General features: G+C 42.5%; 1 protein-coding gene across 2 annotated transcripts in view; it reads left to right on the top strand.

The window, feature by feature from the left end:
- The window catches only part of GRID2 (glutamate ionotropic receptor delta type subunit 2), a 1987749-nt gene that overhangs the window by 706195 nt on the left and 1268895 nt on the right, over window positions 1-12659 (top strand). The gene's annotated exons all lie outside the window — the stretch shown is intronic.

Here is a 12659-nt window from a genome sequence, read left to right on the forward strand (position 1 = left end):
AACTCTATAGGGATGGCATGCCTCTGGGTAAGCGTAGATGACAAAAAATTGCCATCGGCGCCAGAATCCACCCACGCCTTGGCAGTAATCGCGGATGCTCCGAAGGACAATGTCATCTTATACAATAATTTGGAGGAAGAAGCCCCAGAATCTAACACATCTCCTCCATCGGTGGTTAGACACACTCGTTTACCCGACTGCTTGGAACCCTTATTAACGGGGAACTCCAAGAGATGTGCAGGTCGGGAACGAGAAGAGCTAGACTCAGTTCGGGATATATCCATAGCCTCAGGCTCCGGGTCGGGAGTCGTGGGTTTGGAAATGGGTCTAGAGAAGGATGGTGCCAACCGACACAGAGGTCTGTCCACCTCCAGCTCTAACTTGTGTTCTGCATGACGCAAATCTATTCGGGTAGCGAGAGATATTAACTCCTCCAGGGAGGTTGGAATCTCTCTGGTAGATAGAGCATTTTTAATATGCCCAGCCAGATCCTTCCAGAACACCGGGATTAAAGACCGCTCAGACCAATCCAATTCAGCCGCTAAGGTTCTGAACTGGATGGCATAGTGGCTGGCGGTGACCGAACCCTGGACCATCGCAAGAAGCTTAAGAGCCGTATCATCCGTGACCTGAGGACAAAGGAAAACACTCTTTAGGGCATTAAGAAAGAGACCCGCATTAGCCACTACCGGGTCATTGCGCTCCAGCAGAGGAGTAGTCCACTCCAGTGCCCTGTGGGAGAGTAACGAGATGACATAACCCACTTTGGCTCTTTCGGAGGGGAACCGTGCCTCCATCATCTCCAATTAAATGGAGCATAGGTTAATGAAACCTCTGCAGAATCTGCTGTCACCAGAAAATTTTTCCGGGAGAGCAAAACGGGGTAATGGAGCAATTGCAGCTGCCGCAGCATTTACCGCAGCCGAGTTAACCCGATTGGCTGCTTGAGAAGCCGCCTGGGTATCTACTGCAGTGATATCAGCTACCAGGTCAGCTTGTTCCAGAGTCCTAAGTCTGGCCTCAAGTTGCTGTATATAGCGCTGCAGTTGCTGGTTGTCAGCCATGTTCGGCAAGACCCTGGCGCTCTGATACTGTTAAGGGGACGGTTGCAAACAACTTTATTAAATAATGTAAAGCAACCGAACCCGGGGTCCGCGATGCGGCCTGGTGGACTGCGGCCGAACACCTTCCGGGTGAGAAGGTAAAACAACCAACTTAAATAACAATCTCTTCCGTGTTACTGCACACCAGAACGGGAATAGGGATTCGCACTATCTGAGTTAACTGCACGAGAGATGTGCGATAAATAATGTATCTGTAGTCCTCTTGCAGCACAGGGACTACACAGTCGGCGCTAGGATGCGCGTGTGACTCACGCTGGCGAATACGAGCTCCTAGCCAGCATGCTACCGGACTGAGGAGTATCTCTCCACGTGGCTTACAGGTGGTACCGGGAATAGGGTGTCTGCAGACTGCTCGGGGTGTAAGGCGACCCCTTTGTCGGAGCCATACTGTCAGATGAAGCTACCTGCCTATTTCATCGAAGCCTGCCTATTTCCATTAAACCTGCCTGCCAGAAACTAACGCACACGTGGAGCTCAAGAGACCAAGCGTCCACACAACACCATCACAGCTCAATGATCAGAGCGCGCCGCCATGTTTGTGGGCGGGCTTTTTAAAGATTAAGCCCTGCCCACCGTCGCACCATTGGGGATGTCACCTGCGACCAATCAGGTGGTGCCAGGTCACCGGATCAGCTGACTCCCAATCCACCAATCACGGTCCGCCATGTCACGGGCATGCTCAGTACAGAGAATCCTGGACTTAGGCTTTAACAGCCCTGTCTCCCTCCGCAACCTATCCTTCATGTTGCTAGGAACACAGACATAAGAGACAACCTGTACGTCTCGTGGACCAGCTAGGCATTGAGACTAACAACAAAGCTGAGCAACATCAACCCTGGCAGGACTAGAATGGGAAACCACAGATGGTTCTGGACCCTTTTCAAATACAGCAAATGCCTGACACCTAACAATATACATATAAATGATTCACAATGTTGTTTTGCTGACATTCTGAGCTATGATAATTTGCCTCTGGGCATTTTATATTTCTGTAGTACTATTTGGCATCAGTGGAATTTTTATTCATATACATGTTCATACTTAGTAAAGGAAATTCGCTGCAATATATTTCTGGTTCTTGGCAATATTGCAGAAGATAACTATTGTTTATCAAAGAGATAAAAACAACAGTGTTCCTGCATGTAGACTTATAGCCTTTGAAATAGATATCTTCCATTATCAGAATGGTAACATAGACAAAAAAAAGAATGGAAGCCTATAGAATATTTGAAATCTTGTCAATTGTAATAAACAGTACTCGTTAATGTATCTAGAAGTGATAGTGTTTTTCTTAACCATCATTGTTCACCCCTAATGTTCTAATGTTATTGAGTCCATGCTTACCACAGATAGAAGTGAAAAACTAAGAGTCCATTTACACAAACTGACCAGCAGTACGAAACAACTGGAAATGTATAAACATTTAATAATTGGTGATAGTTTAATAGCCTGTTTATGCAGGTAGAGTGCAGTAAACGATATGCACTGAGCGATCTGTAGTAGATTGTATAGTGCCCATATGTTGCTCTTCTTTTCAACAGTGCAATTTCACACAGGACGATATGCTGCTGAGAAAAATGATCTTTTTTGCTGCACAAAAGACTATTTCACCCCATGAACAAGCTTTTTGCTCATTCATCGTGTGATCAGCAGCCTGTTTACACTGAAAGATTTTTGTACTTGCTCTTTAATGCCTCTATAATTTTTTTTCTCAGTGAAATTTTCAAATAATTTTTGCCCCTTTTTGCTAAGATGCATGGAGCTCAATTTTTATGGAATTTTTGTTATCCGTTTTTTTTACTAAAACAGGAAGAAAATGTAAAGAAAAATAGAAAATATGTGTTTATTTTTCACTGTATTTTTTTAAAAACAAAAGACTGCTGCAAACAGAAATTATTTTTATATATTGAAGAATTTCAATGTGGAGTGGGGCTAAAAACAGTAATTAAGAATGACACAATCTTATATTTTAAGTTTCTTTTATTATGTATGCTTTTTTTTACATTTTCTTGCTATTTTTGCTTAAATTATTTAATCATGCATTCACTTTATACACACCCCTCTCCCCATAAGATCTTAAAAGATCTTTGGGGGGGCAGTTTTATCATTTCAATACAATTTTTTTAGCTGATTTCCATTGTAACTGAGGCTAGTATATATATATAACCCCAGCTACAAATGGAATAAGCTTCTTGGCTACATAGCAGAATTCTCTGGATTTCCTCAGACCTCAAAAATCCTGCACCCTCCCTGTACACAGTATTCACATGTTCACTGGGTCCAGAGGAGAAAGCAGGGTCAGTGCTTTCTAATCTAAATTAACAGTGCTAGTTAAAAATATTCAATTCTTTTCAATTTCAGTATTGACCATTAATATGGATCTATGGTTGTGCTATTCTGTTTAGTTTAAAAATATGGCTCGGCTGTTGTACAGAACAAGTACTTCCACCTTTTGGGTCACCATAGTTTTTGCTTAAATTGCAAGCTCTTGCGAACAAGGCTCTCACTCCTAAAGTTTGAATCATTTATTAGGTCAGTATTTTGTCATGTCTGACATTGTGCACATATCAACTCTAAATTCTAAAGTATTGTGGAATATGTTGGCAATATACAGGGAGGGGCAATTTATATGGATACACCTGAATTAAATGGGAATGGTTGGTGATATCAACTTCCTGTCTGTGGCACATTAGTATATGGGAGGGGGGGAAACTTTTCCAGATGGGTGGTGACCATGGCGACCATTTTTAAGTCGGCCATTTTGGATCCAACTTTATTTTTTTCATTGAGAAGTAGTTCATAAAAAATGTGTTCAAAGTGCTGCCCATTGTGTTGGATTATCAATGCAACCCTCTTCTCCCACTCTTGACACACTGATAGCAACACCGCAGAAGAAATGCTAGCACAGGCTTAAAGTATCCATTGTTTCAGATGTTGTTTTCACATTTAAGTGCTTTTAAACTTCATTTTTTATAGGTTTATATACTGTATATTGAAAGAGAAGATGCTACCATCATTCTGTGCTCTTGGTAGACGTGCACTTATTCAACATGATTTTCAACCATTATCTAAAACACACATCTGTGGCCATTGTTGCATTTCTGAGGAAGAACAGGGTGAAAGTGATTAAGTGGTCAAGTATGTCTCCTGATCTGAACCCAATCGAACACCTATGGGGAGTTGTGAAGAGACAAGATGAGCATCACTCTCCATCCAGCATCCAGACTCTATAAGAGGTTGTTCTTGAAGAAAGGAAAAAGATAGATGTTGTAATATGTCGCCAATAAGTTTATTCCATGCCTAGAAGACTGGGTGCTGTCCTTAAAAGTCAAATAGGTCATACAAAATACTAGATGTAGTGGTTTTTGATGTGGGAGTATTCATTTTGTATCAACTAAGTTGAGTAAAACTGAAAATTTTGTAATGAAAATTTTGTTTTATTATTATTAACCTTACTTTCATGTTATGGTTAAAAAATGTTCTATAAAACTCAGTCTTGTAAAGATTTTGGAAATTGTTCTTGTGTTCAGTGAGATATTGATTCAAATCTTACTTTTCAAAGGAGTTGTACTTATAATGGAAAATGGAAATAATATAGTCTAGTCCTGGAATGGAAATAATTCATTCTAGCATAAGAAATGTGCATTCAGAAAATCAACATGTCTTCTTTCAGTTGCAACCTACATTTTTATTCTATCACTAAACACATGGGACGCTTATCAAAAGATATTTGTGAAAACTCTCATGGCACTGATCAGCTCTCAAATCCCTTCAAATGTGATGTCTTCTGCTAGATCTTTGGGGCCCTGTCGTATTTTGGCTTTTTGTGTTTTTTTTTGTTTTGTTCTAAAGAATAATCCTATGGCGCTCTTTTTTCTAGGTTTACATTATTATTTTAATGTATAAAAGCTAATTATACTGTTTATAAGCAGCAGAATGCAGATGTGTAAATTCTAGCCATGATTAGCATGTCATTCTGTATCGACATCATAGAGTGGCTAGCTACTTGCATAGTGAGTCTCCTAATTTACTTTGCATCGAGGTAGTAGTGCTATACTTATAAGAAACAAATCTGTGTGCTGTGCTGATCATACATTTAGACAAGGTTCAGTTGGTCATATTTCTGGTCAATGTACTGTCAGTGTGCGCAATGCATGGTACACTGACCAAATAATAACTTATATGCCAATGCACATCAAACATTTTTCACGCAGGCTGAAAAAAAAATCACATACAAGTCTGGTCCAAACTGTCGACAAGAAGTACATGTAAATGCTGTTAGCTCACAAATATGGAATTTGTCACATTTGCAATGTGCAGATGCAACTGGCCCATCCATTTTTCCATATGGTCACCTGAACTTAGACTAAAGTATTCTTATGTCATGCATCTCAAGAGAGTGTCAAAAAAATCCAAAAACAAACCAGCTTTGGCAAAAATGAGAGGGAGACACGTAATGTAATTAATTTTAACACAAAGCTACAAATGCAGTGTGTATAGATAGATAGATAGATAGATAATAGATAGATAGATAGATAGACGGATAGATAGATAGATAATAGATAGATATATGGATAGATAGATAGATATGGGATAGATAGATAGATAGATAGATAGATAGAAAGAAAGATAGATAATAGATAGATATATGGATAGATAGATAGATATGGGATAGATAGATAGATAGATAGATAGATAGATAGATAGATAGATAAGGAAAAAATCTGGTGCAACACAAGCAAGCTAACAGAAATGGCGGGTGCAGAGCCTAACAGGCATAACCAAATCTCAGGTATATCCAATGAAGAAAAAGGCAGCACTCCAAATTTTCAAGTAGAAATTGTTTGGTTTATTGTCACAAAGTTATAATGACGACGTTTTGTTCCAACTGAGGAAAAAGGCTTGAAAAAGTTCTATAGTTGAAATGAAAAGTCACCACTATGACTTTGTGTCAAGAAACCACAGAATTTCTACTTGAAAATTTGGAGTGCTGCCTTTATCTTCATTGGATAGATAGAAAGAAATAATATATATGTATGTGTACCCTGTGATAAAATGGTTGAGTTCCTTGTATACAATTTGGAGTTATATACTGCATATGTCATGTATGGCACAACAGTTATTTGACTTTTAATTTATTCTTGTAAAATACAAGCTTTTTAACTTTGCATCTTCTGCAATTTTTGAACTGCAGCCCTTCAAATAATATGTTTAATACATTGTATAACACCAAGTAGTCAGATGGCAGGACTTTTTAGATCCATCGTAAAGTAGCTAAAGAAGTAAAGGGTTCGCATTCAAGAAAACTGTCTAAGTTCACTTAAGAAACGCTTGTCTGCTCTTAATAAGGACCCTTGGGTGTGCTATAGCCTAACTTTAAGTCCACTCCTGCTGTTTTCCTTACACCTGAAGCCAGTGTTTAAATGTACAACAAAAGCCGAAATTTTGACAGGTAGAAGTGTAAATGGCCTACAGCAATCAGAGAGGTAGCCAGAAGCATTTATCTTTTGAACATTTTAACCTGACCTCAGCGTCAGCATTTGAAAAAAGTAGAAGAAAGAAATGCCACTATGTTGTTATAAGAACATTAAAATCAACTTTCATGATATGATATTTTCCTGCATAGCTAAAAGCTCCTTGAAAGAAGATTTTGTCAATTAGATGAACAAAATGAAAAATCCCTCTACTATATTTAAAAATGATGTTTCTAAGTTCTGGGTACAATATGTCGCTAATATTATTTCTGTATGTGATGACATTTTTTACACTTTTAAAAAGGTTATGCAACTTTTAAAATGAAAAAAAAGTATGACCAGCAGTAGATGTGATAAAATATCCAAATAATCTCAACTTAGCACTTGTTTTCCCTGGTGGTCCAATGCAAAGCTCCTATCAATGGTCTGTGCAGTCACATCCTGTAGCAACTGATATCACCACTCAGAGATAAGAGCCTTAATATTAGTAATTTGACATGTGACCTTTAAAGTAGTTGGCTTGTCACAAGGTATTGATGACCTAACCTTGAGAGAGGTCAACAATATCAGATTGTTGGGTTTCCAATTAGAAGCTCTGGTGATAAACAGATTTAAACATGTACAGTGTGTGGAGTCGCGCTGCGTTGTTCCATTTAATGTGTAGCATTCACTGCTGGATACTGCAGAACAGTTCCTATTCAAGAAAATAGGAGCTGATCTGCAGTACCATAAGATTTATTCTGCTGGACCTAGCAGCAGCTGCTACACATAGATGTGAAGCTGTGCAGCTGATCATTATTGTTCCTTCACTAGTATGATATTGTTGACCAATATTATTGACAAGACATCCTAACTCATTGATAGGTCATCAATATCTTGTAACCAGACAACCCATTTAAGGTTACTGATTGTTGACACTGGTCATGTTGTAAGGCATTGCTGAAGCTTCTGTTGTAGGCTGCCAAGGAAAAGAAGGAGAGTAATGTTTATTTTTTATCTCTCACATCTTCTGCTTTACATTTTATCAACGGTTTAATAACCATTTTAAGCTATTAAAATCTTGCTATCTTTCACCACCCCTATTGGGAGCTTTCTACATGCAAGTTTTGTAACTCTAAAAGTGAGTGATAGCCTGGCATCACAGGACAGACATCATAAAGATGTGCTCCCTGCTTGAAACCCTGGTCTTTCAGATGAGTAAGAGCAGATTGCTGCTGCAAATAACAACTCCTACCCTGCAGGGCTCAGTTTTAGGCCACATTCACACGCTCAGTATTTGGTCAGTATTACATCAGTATTTGTAAGCCAAAACCAGGAGTGAATGATAAATACAGAAGTGGTGATTAGTGTTGAGCCACCCCCGTAGTGTTCGAGTTCGGTTCGGTTCGTCGAACACCCGTGTGTTCGCCGAACTGTTCGTCGAACTGTTCGTCGAACACCTTCGAACACCGTTAAAACCAATGGCAGGCAAACAAAAACACATAGAAACACATAGAAAACACCTTCAAAGGTGTCCAAAAGCTGACAAACTGCTCAGAAGACACAACTAACACATGGAAAAGTGACAAGTACATATAGTCATGAGAAAAGAAAAGAGGTGGAGGAGTAAAAGGAGGGGGAGACACAGATATAGGCATGTCATGCCCTTCTAAAATCCAAAAAGTGAGAAGCCGACACGTTCAGTCCGCTCCTGCCCGTGCCACCTCCGTGTCGCCGGGTTTGTGCCAGAGCCGCGGTGAACCCTGACGGCCAGCCCCCCTCTCCCAATACTGGTGCCTGTCCGCTGGTGGGTCGAGCGAGCCCCCCTGTGGTGGAGGCAGCTCTAAGTTTTTTAATTTAAATTGTCTCTCTAATTTGAATGAATACACTTTAAATCCATTTACAAGGATCTATTGGAGGGCAAGTCTCATGCCAGCAGCCGCGCAATTCCAGCTCCAGTAGCGTCCACTAAAGCTGCTGCAGTTAAAAAGCTTTTATAAGGATCGAGCTCGGCTGTCCACCGCAAGGCATCCTACTGCCAGTCCCAGCCCCTATGCCTTGGGGTGCCTCCTGATGCTCTTCACTGAGTATCCCGTGGTCCCGAAGCATTTCCTTTGAAAAAATTAAGTGTCCAAACGACAGGTGGTGTAGCTTGCTTAACAGCCGGGATAATCCGCTGACTAGCAGACACTGCTACTAGGCACAAAGTATTTCCTGGGCTAGATGCAGTTAAAAATTTGTAACTAGATACTCTCGTTGGATGCTGAGAAAGCATTCCATAGAGTCTCCTGGCACACCATATATGATTCTCTTGAAAAGCTTGGGGTAGGGGTCTAGGGGACCCTTTTATAGCCAAAATCACAGCCCTGAATCACAATACGTCACCTAGGCTGAAGATAAATGGAACTGTAGCACCCTGAGGGCTCGGTTGCTACAGACGTATTGCACCTCACCCAGAGGTGTGATATCTCACTCTCAGGTAAGGATGGAGTGTGGATCAGGACCCGACACCTGCATGCATTACACCACATTGCCGTGGGGCAGGGCGACCAATATGCCCCTGAGATGGGCACGACAGTCCCTGTCCCTGGCTGGAGTGGGGGGAGGGAACACTGAGGAAGGGGAACCCTGTAGTGCAGGAGCAGGGAGCAAGCAGTTCCTGGGTGCATTGAGAAGGGAGTATAAAAGGTGGGCACCATCTTAGTTCAGTGCAGAGAAGTCTGAGCAGAAGTGGCAGGGAGCAGGGGCTCTGCATGAGCTCTGCTCCGGAGGCGGGCCTAGTAACAGAGGCCCAGGCCTGCAAGAGGGAGAAGGAAGGAAGAGGAGCGGAGAAGGCTCCAGGAACGAGGAATGAAGGGATCCCAGGGGTGCGGACGGGCGAGTCGCCACCGCACGCCCGAATCTACCTGCGTGGAGGGGTCAGGCCAAAGGGGGAGACCGGTCCCCGAACTAGTGGAGGCAGGAAACGACCCTTAGCTAGAAACCGGAGGCTCTGACATTTTATGTGTCGCAGCCCCTCGCTACATCCGCTAGGAAGCCACCACATAGGGTCAAGGAAACTGGCGCGAAGTTTACCAAAAGGAGGCCCGAGGCAGCCGGACAGAAGTGTTGGTAAGAAAGGCCAGACAAAGGACACACAAAGGGGGTCCTGTGAAGCGCTCCAAAGTTATCTGGGAGTTGTCTGAGCCCCTCACCTGGTGAGCACAGTACGACGTGGGCAGCCGTTACCTGCAGACGTGGTCTGGATAATAAGAACTGTGAGTAAAGGCCCTGAACTGCATCACTGACTCCGTGTCGTTACTGCTGCTGCCCTGCACCATCACCCCCATCCTCCGCATACACTGCCCTGAGGCTATACTCCTCCCGTGGGGAGTTATGCTACGCTCTGCTGCACCCACAACACCAGCCTCAGCGGTCTGCCCTGTAGCGGCGGTTCACTCTGACCGCAATCCACGAGTGGCGTAGTCGGACATTTAAACATCAAAACCACATAAATAGTTCCGCCACTGGTTTGACCGCCCTGAGCCACAGAACCGGGTCGCCGCCACGAAGACTACAACCACCAGCATCCACCAAAAAGGGTCCGGCTCCGGGTGTCCCAAGGCCCAGGGGGTGCGTCAGAATATTTTCATCACCTTTCACAATCACCAATGGGACAAGGCAGGGATGTCCTCTGTCCCCTCTCTTATACATCCTAGTGACGGAGCACCTGCTCTCATCAATTCGCCATAACCCCAATATTAGGTGGATTGAGGTGGGAGGCACCGAGTACAAGTGCTCTCTATTTGCTGATGATGTCCTAGTATATATCACTCAATCACATATATCCATCCATGCTGTTATGGCTGAAATAGATCACTTTGTTACATGGTCAAATTTTAAAATCAATGCAGCGAAGTCTGAGGCCCTCGATGTCTCCCTCCCCAAATCCATATAGGATTCCATCCAGTCCAACTTTCCCTTTGCCTGGCCCTCACAGGGTATCAAATACTTAGGAATTCCTATTCATAGAGACCTCTCCCATCTATGTTATCTTAATTTTGGGCCCTTTATTGAACAACTCCATACAGACCACGGTTGGCAAGTTAGAACTGTAAGATTCACTACGTGAACCACTGGTGTTTTGTGGAAAAGCACATGTACACTGCGTTCCAAATTATTATGCAAAAAGTGTTTAGGAGTGATAAGGGAAGAATTTGTTTGTTTGTCAGTTAAACTCATTGATGGTGATGTGTGTCAGGGCACTTTATATCACTGTAAGCAATTGCAGACACCTGTGCTAATTAGTTTGGCAGGTGTGTCCAATGAAAGGCAAGACTACTTAAGAAGGCTCTCTCACATTATTAAGCAGCCTACATTTTCTGCCAAAATGGGAAAGAAAAAGGATGTGTCGGCTGCTGAGAAGCAACAAATTGTGGAGTGTTTAGGTCAAGGCATGACTACAATCAACATTGTGCGATGATCAGGATGAAGTGTCTTGGCAATCAAGAAGTATGTAGCTGATTCACAGTACACACGTGTGCGTGCTGATAAGGGCAAATTGAGGACTTTTTCCTACAGGCAATTACGTCAGGTTGAAAGAGCAGCGGCAAAAAAGCCTTGTCATAGCAGCAGACAAGTTTTTGAAGCTGCTTGTGCCTCCAACCTCCCCCGAACAACAAGATGCAGGGTCCTTCAGAGGTTTGCAGCTGTGCATACGCCATCCTGTCGACCTCCTCTATCCACTTCACACAAGCAGAAACGGCTCCAGTGGGCCAAACATTACATGAAGACTGATTTCAAAACTGTTTTGTTCACGGATGAGTGCCGTGCAGCCCTCGATGGTCCAGATGGATGGAGTGGAGGATGGCTGGTTGATGGACACCCCACGCAAACACGGCTACAGCGCCAACAAGGAGGAGGTGGAGTAATGTTTTGGGCTGGAATCATGGGGAGAGAGATTGTCGGCCCCTTTAGGATCCCTGAAGGCGCTAAAGATGAACTCCATAATGTATGTGGATTTTCTCAAACAGCACTTCCTGCCATGGTTCAAGAAGAAGAACCGTGTATTTCACAGCAAGATCATTTTTCTGCATGATAATGCACCATCTCATGCTGCACATAAAACATCTGCATCTCTGGCTGATATGGGCATAAAAGGGGACAAACTTATGGTGTGACCCCCATGCTCCCCTGACCTCTACCCCATTCAGAACCTTTAGAGCATCATTAAAAGGAGTGTCTATGATGGCGGGAGGCAGTTCACATCTAAGCAACAGCTCTGGGAGGGTATTCTGTCCTCATGCAAAACAATTGAAGCAGAAACCATCCAAAACCTGACAAATTCAATGGACGAGAGAGTTCAGAAGCTCCTTTCGAACAAGGGGTCCTATGTGAAAATGTAACATCACCTAGAATAAAGTTTTGAGTTGAAAACTGTTTGATTTCAGTTTCTAACAACCTGCTAATGCTTATAATTTCAAAAATGACCATTTTTTTGGTCTTTATTAAAATGAAAAGGTTGATCGAAAAGTTTGGGGGATCTAAGAGTGTGGCAACCCAGTAGTCATGATTACTTCGAATTCTGACAATATGAGGGTCATGCTGCAGGTAGTGCAGCAAGAAGTCACTTATGTGTCTTGCGCATCTCGGAGCCCCAAAATTATTTTCCGGGCTAGATGCAGCTAAAAATTATTATTAATTTTAAATCTGGTGAAGCTTTAGTATAGATGGCCTAATAGGATCAGTGCTGCACACTGCTACAAAGCCCAAATTATTTTCCAGTCAAGATACAGATAAACATGATTAGTAATTTTAAATCTGGTGGAGCTTATTATAGATGGCCTAATAGAATCAGTGCTACACACTGCTACAAAGCCCAAATTATTTTCCAGCCAAGATACAGATAAACATGATTAGTAATTTGAAAGCTTAAAACGGTTGGTAGGGTGATTTTAACCAATCATCAAGCTTTTACTCTCCCCAGGATGACACAGGGGTAGAAAAGTCGTTTCGGATCCATGATTTGTTCATCTTTATGAACGTGAGTCTGTCTACATTATCAGTGGAGAGCCGCGTGCGCTTATCTGTCAGCACACCACCA

Source organism: Phyllobates terribilis, unplaced genomic scaffold (genome assembly GCF_046119375.1).
Source record: "Phyllobates terribilis strain yellow unplaced genomic scaffold, ASM4611937v1 Scaffold_1__5_contigs__length_1240528914, whole genome shotgun sequence".
NCBI classification, from domain to species: Eukaryota; Metazoa; Chordata; class Amphibia; order Anura; family Dendrobatidae; genus Phyllobates; species Phyllobates terribilis.